This window comes from Rhineura floridana, chromosome 5 (assembly GCF_030035675.1).
Source record: "Rhineura floridana isolate rRhiFlo1 chromosome 5, rRhiFlo1.hap2, whole genome shotgun sequence".
NCBI classification, from domain to species: domain Eukaryota; kingdom Metazoa; phylum Chordata; class Lepidosauria; order Squamata; family Rhineuridae; genus Rhineura; species Rhineura floridana.
The window spans coordinates 3,460,519-3,472,552 of NC_084484.1; the positions used below are offsets into that span (position 1 = coordinate 3,460,519).

Consider the following 12,034-nt stretch of genomic DNA (forward strand, 5'->3'; position numbering starts at 1 on the left):
GTCCTGATGTGCAACCTATACTCTGCACAAGAGGCTACTTGTAAGGACAGAATATGGAGAAAGCAACCGGTTCCCAATCAGAAGGGGTGTGAGACACGGGTATTTTATCACTCTATTTAATCTATACACAGAACATATCATACGGAAAGCGGGATTGGACCAAGATGAAGGAGGTGTGAAAACTGGAGGGAGAAATATCAATAATTTAAGATGTGGAGACGATACCATACTACAAGCAGAAACCAGTAATGATTTGAAATGAATGCTGATGAAGGTTAAAGAGGAAAGCACAAAAGCAGGACTACAGCTGAATGTCAAGAAGACTAAAGTAATGACAACAGAAGATTTATGCAACTTTAAAGGTGACAATGAGGACATCGAACTTGTCAGGGATTATCAATACCTTGGCACAGTCATTAACCAAAATGGAGACAATAGTCAAGAAATCAGAAGAAGGCTAGGACTGGCGAAGGCAGCTATGAGAGAACTAGAAAAGATACTCACATGCAAAGATGTATCACTGAACACTAAAGTCAGGATCATTCAGACTATGGTATTCCCGATCTCTATGTATGGATGTGAAAGTTGGACAGTGAAAGAAGTGGATAAGAGAAAAACCCATTTGAAATGTGGTGTTGGAGAAGAGCTTTGCGCATACCATGGACTGTGAAAAAGACAAATAATTGGGTGTTAGAACAAATTAAACCAGAACTATCACTAGAAGCTAAAATGATGAAACTGAGGTTATCATACTTTGGACATATAATGAGACGACTTGATTCACTAGAAAAGGCAATAATGCTGGGAAAAACAGAAGGGAGTACAGTAGAGAAAAGAAGAAGACCAAACAAGAGATGGATTGATTCCATAAAGGAAGCCACCGACCTGAACTTACAAGATCTGAACAGGGTCATTTATAACAGATGTTCTTGGAGGTCTGTGATTTATAGGGTTGCCATGAGTTGAAATCATCTTGAAGGCACATAATAACAAATCCCACTGAACTCAAAAAGCATGCAAATGATCAAACCTGCCGTCCACTCCTCCTATCCCCTCCCTCTTGGTCCTTCCCCCTTCTTTTGCCCCTCCCTCCCCCTCACCTTCCAATCCCTCCTTTCCCCCTCCCACTTCCCCTTCCCTCCCCCTCCTCCTCCCCCATGGTCAGCTCTACCTACCTTAAGCATGACTGCATGGGAGTAAATCCCACTGAACTCAATAAACATGCAAATGATCAAACCTGCCTTCTCCTCCCCCTCCTACCTGCTCCCATCCTCTTCCCTTCCTTTACCCTTCCTCTCCTCCCCTCCCTCCTCCCCCCTACCCCTGCCCTTCCTCCTCCTTCCCTCCCCAGTGGTCAGTTTCACCTATCCTAAGCATGATTGCAGGGGAGTAAATCTACGCAGGAAGTGGACTGGACTGTGAAAGATCAACCCAAGTTGTGTTTGCATTTTTTACAAATTCGTAGGGCAGTACAATATCTCAGAGAAGAGGTCAGGTCTCTGCTCCCCTGGTGCATTCACTATAGCTGCCCAATTTCCCTGCTTTTTAAAGTTTGGTAGAAATATCTGTGGGCTATAGGTACATTTTTACACAGCAAGGTTTTTTGCCTATTAGTGAATATAATTATAATGTATAATTAAAATTTAATTAAACTGTCTTATAGAATTAAAACAATTTAAAACATAGCAATTAAAACACACACAAAATAAAAATCAGTAAAACAGCACCTTATTAATAGCCCTTGCAGACAGTTCCCAAAGGCAGTCAGAACAGAATAGTCTTTACCTGCCTGCAAACAACCCAAAGCCATATTTTCATAACCCATCTGTCAATGGTTGTCTGGTGCCAGGCATGGGCAAAAACCCCTGTGGATTCATGACTGACACAACTCCTGGAGTCATGTGGTATTTTCCTTTTTGGCTCCTTTCTGGAACTTAGAGGTTGAGTGCTAGGAGGAGGAATTGATGGTCTGGAAGATAAGTTTCCCATTGGTGTTTCATTCCTGTTCCACCAAGGCTTGTATCCCCAGACATGCATGGGCATGGGAATGAGCAGGAGTTCTGAAAGGACTAAGGGGGTTTAAACTTACAATCTTTCCTAGCCAGTGGAAGGGCTTTCTTTTTGTCCCTGCATTTGACCAGGAAGGCTTCAGGATATCATCCCTGGCTATCAGCATTTGATAGCATCCCTGAACAGTGTTTCCTCCATTCTCTTGTTGCATGGGTCCTTAGATTCCCCCTCCCCTACCATGAGCAGGACCATGGGTGAGGTGAGGGCAGCCACTGGGCGGGTCCACAGTGGGGGGGTGTCTTCAGCTGTTCCATAAGCTTGCTGGGGAAGTAACCAGCTTGTGCAAGGTTTTATGTCTGTTTGGCATTTCCCACTCTGCTATCCGGACCTTTTGAAAACAATCTGGAAAAGGAATGATAGCTTGTTTAGGGGTCCCATCTGGGAAGACAACTCTGCACCCCTTGAGGATGACTGAGCTGCCATCTCACCCTCTTTGGATTGCTCAACCGGCAGCTGCATTATACACCTCACTTTGCTCAAGTGTATGTGGAAGACTTCACTAAGGGAACGTATTTTGATGTAGAAGCCTGCTTCTCTTCCACAGAGAAATCGCCCTCCTCCCTTCTTCCAAGGAGTGAGAGCCCTTGCCATCTGAGAGGAGTCCTTTTTGTCTTTCCTACTCTTGGGGAAAGGAGAAGAGCCAGAAGGGGAGAGGGAGCTAGAAGGGGAGGATGAGTCTGAAAGGGTATTCCTGGATGAGTATTCTATATACAGATCTCTGTAGGGCTGCATGTTTCCCTCTTTTTCTTGTAGGCATAGGGGTTGGCAGCATCTCCTCAAGGGACCTGAGCATTAAAAGGGGCAGTTCCCTGGACCTCCTTGGCCACCAACCCCTCAAATCTCCAGGGCCTGATGAACTGCATCCCAGAGTATTGAAGGAACTTGCTGATGTACTCTCGGAACCTCTTGCCATCATCTTTGAGAAATCCTGGAGAACGGGAGAGGTGCCGGAGGATTGGAGATGGGCAAACGTCGTCCCGCTCTTTAAAAAGGGTAAAAAAGAAGATCCGGGGAATTACAGGCCGGTCAGTCTGACTTCAATACCGGGAAAGATATTAGAACAGATAATAAAAGAGTCCATTGGCAACTATCTAGATGACAATGCTGTGATTAGTAGGAGCCAGCGTGGGTTTGTCAAGAAAAAATCCTGTCAAACTAATCTCATCTCTTTTTTTGATCGGGTCACTAGCTTAGTAGATGGTGGAAATGCTGTAGATGTCATCTATCTAGATTTCAGCAAAGCGTTTGACAAAGTCCCCCACAACCTTTTGATTAGCAAACTGGTCAAATGCGGACTAGATGGAAATACTGTCAGGTGGATTCACAACTGGTTGGAAAACCGTACTCAAAGAGTGGTTGTCGGTGGCTCTGCTTCAGACTGGAAGGAGGTTTCGAGTGGAGTGCCACAGGGCTCTGTCCTGGGGCCGATACTCTTCAACATTTTTATCAATGACTTAGATGACGGGGCGGAGGGAAGCCTTATGAAGTCTGCGGATGATACGAAACTGGGAGGGATAGCTAACACAATGGAAGACAGGAATAAAATCCAAAGGGACCTGGATAGACTAGAAAATTGGGCTGAAAATAATAAAATGAAATTCAATAAAGACAAATGCAAGATTCTGCATTTAGGCCACAAAAACAAAATGCACGGGTACAGGATGGGAAATACCCGGCTTAGTAGTAGTGCGTGTGAGAAGGACCTTGGAATTGTAGTGGATCGCAAGTTGAACATGACCCAGCAGTGTGATCCTGCGGCAAAAAAGGCAAACGCGGTTTTGGGCTGCATAAACAGAGCTGTAGTTTCCAGGTCAAGGGAAGTAATAGTCCCACTATATTCTGCATTAGTCAGGTCTCATCTGGAATACTGCGTTCAGTTCTGGGCGCCTCATTTTAAGAAAGATATAGACAAGTTAGAGCGGGTTCAGAAGAGGGTGACGAGGATGATAGCCGGTATGGAGAACAAGTCTTATGAGGAAAGGTTGAAGGAACTTGGCATGTTCAGTCTGGTGAAGAGAAGGCTGAGGGGTGACATGATTGCACTCTTTAAGTACCTGAAGGGCTGTCACATAGAGGAGGGTACAGATTTGTTCTCTGCTGCCCCAGAGGGTAGGACTAGGTCTAATGGTTTTAAGTTGGCGGAGCGTAGATTCAGATTGGACATTAGAAGGAACTTCTTGACAGTAAGGGCAGTTCGGCAATGGAACCGACTGCCTAGGGAGGTGGTGGGATCCCCTTCGCTGGATGTCTTCAAGCAGAGGCTGAACAGCTATCTGCGGGAGATGCTCTAGCTGAGGATTTCCTGCTGTGAGCAGGGGGTTGGGCTCGATGGCCTACAAGGCCCCTTCCAACTCTATGATTCTATGATTCACCCATTGCAATATTTGGATGAAACCTCCTACCTTAGAAGAACTGACTGGGGGGAAGGGAGAGTCCTGATATGGTTCAGGCCAAATTAGCAGCATGGAAGGTGAGGGAATGGATGTTTCTCCTGCTTGCTCTCCTCTGACAGCTCCAGATTGCCTCAAGTCCTTTTAGAGGCTGATATTTTGTCCCAACCAGCCATAGCCAGGGACTGCTTAGCCACTACTGACCCTATGGAAGGTGTGGAAGGGTTAGTAGCGACTTGGGCAGTCCTTGGCTATGGCCCTGTTAGCACTCCTATGGGAAAAGTGGGGAGGGGAGACAAGAAGAGACAGCAGAAGAAAATCTGAAGAATAAGAAGGGGGGGAAAGCAAGCAGTCAGAAGAAATCAGGAAAGAGCAGCAGAACCCAACCATTCCCAACATGAGGCAAGGCCAGTCTGGAGGGTGAGAGGGCCTGTCTCTGGAACATAGGGGGGAAATAAATTGAGGGCCCTGCCTGCCTTGGCCAGTGGGAGGTGCTATCGCAACAGGAGAGCTGCCCTCTATAAGTCACTGGGAAACTTCTTACTGCATTGTGGCTGGGATCAATTAATTCCTAGTATTTTACTAGATGCGTGGTCTTTACTCAGGGCCAGTTCTAAAGGACGGCCAGGTTGGGCACTGGCCTGAGGGCCCCGGCGCTACAGGGGCCCCTGAGCGGCCCTCCGCTCCCCTTCCACGATCCATGCCCCCCCACTTACCTGTCAGCTGGCTTTTTATCATTGCCCTTAATGAAGATGGCGGCTGCAGCTTCCCTAAGGTACTGAAGCCACTGACGCCACCTTAGTTGATGGCAGAGATGTGCGAGCGTAGCGGAGGCTTCATTCCCCTTAGGGAAACCGTGGCTGCCATCTTCATTAAGGGCATTGGTAAAGACTAGACAGGTAGGGGGCCGTGCGGGGGGGCTGCGCGTACACGTGTGTGTGCGTTCACACCCACCCACCCACTGGGGGGCCAGGGCAAGCTGATGCCCAAGGGTCCCTGCATGCCTGGAGCCGGCCCTGTCTTTACTGTTTGAATTGATGCAAATTATTTTAACTAATTTATTCAGTTAAACAGCATATAAAATCAACAAAGTTTTCCACACCTCAGTCTTAGCTGTCAGAAATATCAACTCATTAACTCATTCTGTTCTTCTGTCCCTTTTTGCAACAAATACTAGCAGCTCATCATACTTCACTGCAATGCTAACTAGGAGTGTGTGGCATTACTAAAGAATCCCAGGATTCTGGGCCAGATATGAATTTTCACAATATCTATCACAGATGTGGAAATGACAAAGCCTACCAGATCTGTCTCATGAAGCACCTGCACAATGCACTGCATTACTTGCAATGTAATGGATGTTTCTGGGTTGCAGCTGAACTGTAAATTGATTCTTTTTCAGAAGCACACAAAAGATAAGCCTTGAACTTAAAGTATTATGTACAAATATACCCAGATGTAGCAGTGTTTAATCCAGTTTGGGCCTGACCAATGCTGACATAAGGAAAATATTAATAAAGTTGTGATTGGACCTTGGAACATACATTTTGCACACTGTAAGAATATGCCTCAGTATTTTCTTTTTGGTTTTCAAGGTGGTAAATTCATAAGAACATAAGAACATAAGAAGAGCCTGCTGGATCAGGCCAGTGGCCCATCTAGTCCAGCATCCTGTTCTCACAGTGGCCAACCAGGTGCCTGGGGGAAGCCCGCAAGCAGGACCCGAGTGCAAGAACACTCTACCGTCCTGAGGCTTCCGGCAACTGGTTTTCAGAAGCATGCTGCCTCTGACTAGGGTGGCAGAGCACAGCCATCATGGCTAGTAGCCATTGATAGCCCTGTCCTCCATGAATTGGTCTAATCTTCTTTTAAAGCCGTCCAAGCTGGTGGCCATTACTGCATCTTGTGGGAGCAAATTCCATAGTTTAACTATGCGCTGAGTAAAGAAGTACTTCCTTTTGTCTGTCCTGAATCTTCCAACATTCAGCTTCTTTGAATGTCCACGAGTTCTAGTATTATGAGAGAGGGAGAAGAACTTTTCTCTATCCACTTTCTCAAGGGCATGCATAATTTTATACACTTCTATCATGTCTCCTCTGACCCGCCTTTTCTCTAAACTAAAAAGCCCCAAATGCTGCAACCTTTCCTCGTAAGGGAGTCGCTCCATCCCCTTGATCATTCTGGTTGCCCTCTGCTGAACCTTTTCCAACTCTATAATATCCTTTTTGAGATGAGGCGACCAGAACTGTACACAGTATTCCAAATGCGGCCGCACCATAGATTTATACAATGGCATTATGATATCGGCTGTTTTATTTTCAATACCTTTCCTAATTATTGCTAGCATGGAATTTTCCTTTTTCACAGCTGCCGCACACTGGCTGTCCACTACAACCCCGAGGTCTCTCTCCTGGTCGGTCACCGCCAGTTCAGACCCCATGAGCGTATATGTGAAATTAAGATTTTTTGCTCCAATATGCATAATTTTACACTTGTTTATATTGAATTGCATTTGCCATTTTTCTGCCCATTCACTCAGTTTGGAGAGGTCTTTTTGGAGCTCTTCGCAATCCCTTTTTGTTTTAACAACCCTGAACAATTTAGTGTCATCAGCAAACTTGGCCACTTCACTGCTCACTCCTAATTCTAGGTCATTAATGAACAAGTTGAAAAGTACAGGTCCCAATACCGATCCTTGAGGGACTCCACTTTCTACAGCCCTCCATTGGGAGAACTGTCCGTTTATTCCTACTCTCTGCTTTCTGCTTCTTAACCAATTCCTTATCCACAAGAGGACCTCTCCTCTTATTCCATGACTGCTAAGCTTCCTCAGAAGCCTTTGGTGAGGTACCTTGTCAAACGCTTTTTGAAAGTCTAAGTACACTATGTCCACTGGATCACCTCTATCTATATGCTTGTTGACACTCTCAAAGAATTCTAATAGGTTACTGAGACAGGACTTTCCCTTGCAGAAGCCATGCTGGCTCTGCTTCAGCAAGGCTTGTTCTTCTATGTACTTAGTTAATCTAGCTTTAATCATACTTTCTACCAGTTTTCCAGGGACAGAAGTTAAGCTAACTGGCCTGTAATTTCCGGGATCCCCTCTGGATCCCTTTTTGAAGATTGGCGTTACATTTGCCACTTTCCAGTCCTCAGGCACAGAGGAGGACCCGAGGGACAAGTTACATATTTTAGTTAGCAGATCAGCAATTTCACATTTGAGTTCTTTGAGAACTCTCGGGTGGATGCCATCCGGGCCCGGTGATTTGTCAGTTTTGATACTGTCCATTAAGCTTAGAACTTCCTCTCTCGTTACCACTATTTGTCTCAGTTCCTCAGAATCCCTTCCTGCAAATGTTAGTTCAGGTTCAGGGATCTGCCCTATATCTTCCACTGTGAAGACAGATGCAAAGAATTCATTTAGCTTCTCCGCAATCTCCTTATCGTTCTTTAGTACACCTTTGACTCCCTTATCATCCAAGGGTCCAATCTTCTCCCTAGATGGTCTCCTGCTTTGAATGTATTTATAAAATTTTTTGTTGTTGGTTTTTATGTTCTTAGCAATGTGCTCCTCAAATTCTTTTTTAGCATCCCTTATTGTCTTCTTGCATTTCTTTTGCCAGAGTTTGTGTTCTTTTTTATTTTCTTCATTCGGACAAGACTTCCATTTTCTGAAGGAAGACTTTTTGCCTCTAAGAGCTTCCTTGACTTTGCTCGTTAACCATGCTGGCATCTTCTTGGCCCTGGCGGTACCTTTTCTGATCTGCGGTATGCACTCCAGTTGAGCTTCTAATATAGTGTTTTTAAACAACTTCCAAGCATTTTCGAGTGATGTGACCCTCTGGACTTTGTTTTTCAGCTTTCTTTTTACCAATCCCCTCATTTTTGTGAAGTTTCCTCTTTTGAAGTCATATGTGACCATGTTGGATTTTCTTGGCAATTGGCCAGTTACATGTATGTTTAATTTAATAGCACTGTGGTCACTGCTCCCAATCGGTTCAACAACACTTACATCTCGCACCAGGTCCCGGTCCCCACTGAGGATTAAGTCCAGGGTTGCCGTCCCTCTGGTCGGTTCCATGACCAACTGGTCTAGGGAATAGTCATTTAGAATATCTAGAAACTTTGCTTCTTTGTCATGACTGGAACACATATGCAGCCAGTCTATGTCCGGGTAGTTGAAGTCACCCATTACTACCACCTTTCCTAGTTTGGATGCTTCCTCAATTTCATATCTCATCTCAAGGTCTCCCTGAGCATTTTGATCAGGGGGACGATAGATCGTTCCCAGTATTAAGTCCCTCCTGGGGCATGGTATCACCACCCACAAGGATTCTGTGGAGGAGTCTGCTTCTTTTGGGGTTTCGAGCTTGCTGGATTCAATGCCTTCTTTCACGTATAGAGCGACTCCGCCACCAATACGTCCTTCACTGTCCTTCCGGTATAGTTTATATCCAGGGATAACCGTATCCCACTGGTTTTCTCCATTCCACCAGGTCTCCGTTATGCTCACTATATCAATGCTCTCCTCTAAGACCAAGCACTCCAGTTCTCCCATCTTGGTTCGCAGGCTCCTAGCATTAGCGTACAGGCACTTGTAAGCAGTGTCTCTCTTCAAGTATCTTTGGCACTTGTGGTTAGGCCTGTGGTAATTTTGCTCTTCTGAATTTATATCCTGTGCCCCTGCTCTCACAATGCCTACTTCTAGGCCTACCCCTTTTTAAATTTCATCATTTCTTTGGTTTTTATCCCAGGGGGGAGGTTTATTCCGAACTGGACCTTTCTCAGCTCCTGTCGGGTTTCCCTCCTCAGTCAGTTTAAAAGCTGCTCTGCCACCTTTTTAATTTTAAGTGCCAGCAGTCTGGTTCCATTCTGGTTCAAGTGGAGCCCGTCCCTTTTGTACAGGCCCGGCTTGTCCCAAAATGTTCCCCAGTGCCTAACAAATCCAAACCCTTCCACCCAACACCATCGTCTCATCCACGCATTGAGACTGCGAAGCTGGGCCTGTCTGGCTGGTCCTGCGCGTGGAACCGGTAGCATTTCAGAGAAAGCCACCTTGGAGGTCCTGGCTTTCAGCATCCTACCTAGCAACCTAAATTTTGCTTCCAGGACCTCACGGCTGCATTTCCCCATGTCGTTGGTGCCAACGTGCACCACGACCACTGACTCCTTCCCAGCACTGTCTACCAAACTATCTAAACGACGGGCGATATCTGCAACCTTCGCACCAGGCAGGCAAAACACCTTGCGGTCTACACGCCCATCACACACCCCACTGTCTATGTTCCTAATGATCGAATCACCCACTACAAGGATCCCTCCACCGCCTGGAGATATATCCTCGGCACAAGAGGATAGCTGCTCATCCCCCAAGGAATGGGTCCCTTCTAAGGGATCGTTTCCCTCTTCCTCAGCTGGATGCTCTCCTTCCCCGAGACCATCGTTCTCCATGATAGCAGAAGAGCTATCATCCTTGGAGTGGGACACAGCTATAACGTCCCTGAAGGCCTCCTCCACACACCTCTCTGCCTCTCTCAGCTTTTCCAGGTCCGCCACCTTGGCCTCAAGGAAATGAAGTCAGGAGCTCATTGCACCGAGAGCACACCCACGACTTCTGTCCAACAGGCAGATAGTTGTACATGCTGCAGGCGGTGCAAAACACTGAAAAGCCCCCACACCCCTGCTGGCTTCTTACCTGCATAGTTTTGTTTAAGGTTTATTACGTCAATGGGTTGGAGACTGCGGTTTAGTTGAGGTCAGGGAACAGACGGGCAGAGTGGGGGGCCCTTGCCTCCTCGCCCTGCTGCCGAACTCGCTCTGCTGCTCAACTCGCCTTGACGCTTTGTCAGCTGGGGCTCCCTCTAGCTCGTGGAGCAGGCTCCCTCGCTAAGGTGCTCTGACTTTATATGTGTGGCTGGTTCCTCCCAGCTACTGCTGCCAGCCAATGATGTGTTAACTTGAGGCTGATGGCTATCAGCTGGGGCTTAACTCTTTAGTATTCTCTCAGGCTTCCTTCCTGAGCGAGGGGCGGGGCTGTTTAAGCTTTTGGCTGCTTTTAATCTCAGCAAGGGGCTGCGCCTTCCAGGCAAGTCTTTTGTGTTTGTTGTTTTCCCACCTAGAACAGCCTGACCTTTCTTTAACCTAAGGAAACAGAGCTTGTGGTTGTGTTTCAGGAAGGCTGAAGCTGCCCTTTTTAGTAAGGACTGAGCTGACTCTCTCCCTTTATGTATCGGTGGAGTTTCCTTTTCCCCCTTCTCTCCGACTGGAATTTAGCCTTGTTTACAGTGTCCCCTGAAGCTTTCCTGCTAGGGTGGTGTTGAAAACTAGCTTTCTATGGGCTTCCTTCTCCTAGGATCTGTCTCCTAAGATATAGGTTCTTTCAGGATTTGGCTCCTAGCTCAGGGTGACCTTGGGCTGCCCTTATTAGTTATTGCTCTGAGCTGTTTTACTTCAATTAAATAATGGAATAAATGGGAGCTACTTACCCTCTTTTCGCTCTGCTGCTTAACTCGCCTAGTTATGAGCTTGTTGGGTGTCTTAATGAGGGCAGCAGGCCAGGAAAAGTCTTGCAACATGTCATTAGCTCTGGACTTGCAATCTCAGCACTTTTATCTTTCAATATACTGGTGGGGAATGAACAAACTGGAAATACAGGACGCAAGCAAGAAACTGGTTCTCTTGCAGCCCAGATTTCAAGTCCACTGAGCAGTACACCAAAACAGCAGGGAAAACTACAAATTTTGAATGGCAGTATCATTAACCCATTTATTTCATTCATCCCAATATTTTCCAATCACTAACAGGTCAATAAACAGTAAGTGGTAATTAATAAATGTGTATATGTATTTACAACTCTGTATCTGAAGGCTGGATGAGCAGTGTTAAAGTTATTACTACATGTTTCACCAGACGTCTGCATGCTGAAACATTAAGAAAAAATCTCCTGTAGCTACTGCCTTGAGCTATAGCTGCTTGTCTGTGACTAGAGCCCTAATTGGCTTAGAAGAGAGTTTGTTGTAGTTTAAAGTGATAATAAAATACATCTGTTGCTGAGTTCTCTGCAGGAGTATCCACTCCCAGCTGAGGACAACAAAGGATCAACCACATCAGCAAAGATGGAACAATTAGCCCATAACATTTACTAGGTCAGTCCACTGTAGCTAAAACTTCCTAAAAAGTCAGCCACCTGTGACTGACACAATAATCTACCTCTTTCTTCTCTGCACAGTTGCAAGGAAAACATGACTTTTTGTTGATTTTGTTGATTTGCCAACCTTTTTTATTCTAAATAATCAAAGCAGGACCACCTGACCAAGGAACACATTGACTTTGTACTGTCTCCTTCCATTATTAATGCACAACACTTTCTACTTTAGTAATTAAACTGAACTGAGTGTATACAAAGCAACAAAACACCTTCCATGTCAGGATTGTCAAACACTGAAGCAGATGTCTTCAGTTAAGGTTAATATGCTGCTGAAGTGCTGGGCTTTCCTACAAATGTTCTAACACCACAGTCACAAACCATGACAGCACATTTTCTAGGTAAACTGGATTATCCATAGGCATGGTTT

General features: G+C 45.7%; 1 protein-coding gene across 5 annotated transcripts in view; it reads right to left on the reverse strand.

Annotated features, from left to right (window-relative positions):
• The window catches only part of FGFRL1 (fibroblast growth factor receptor like 1), a 326,242-nt gene that overhangs the window by 72,548 nt on the left and 241,660 nt on the right, over positions 1-12,034 (reverse strand). The window lies entirely within an intron of this gene.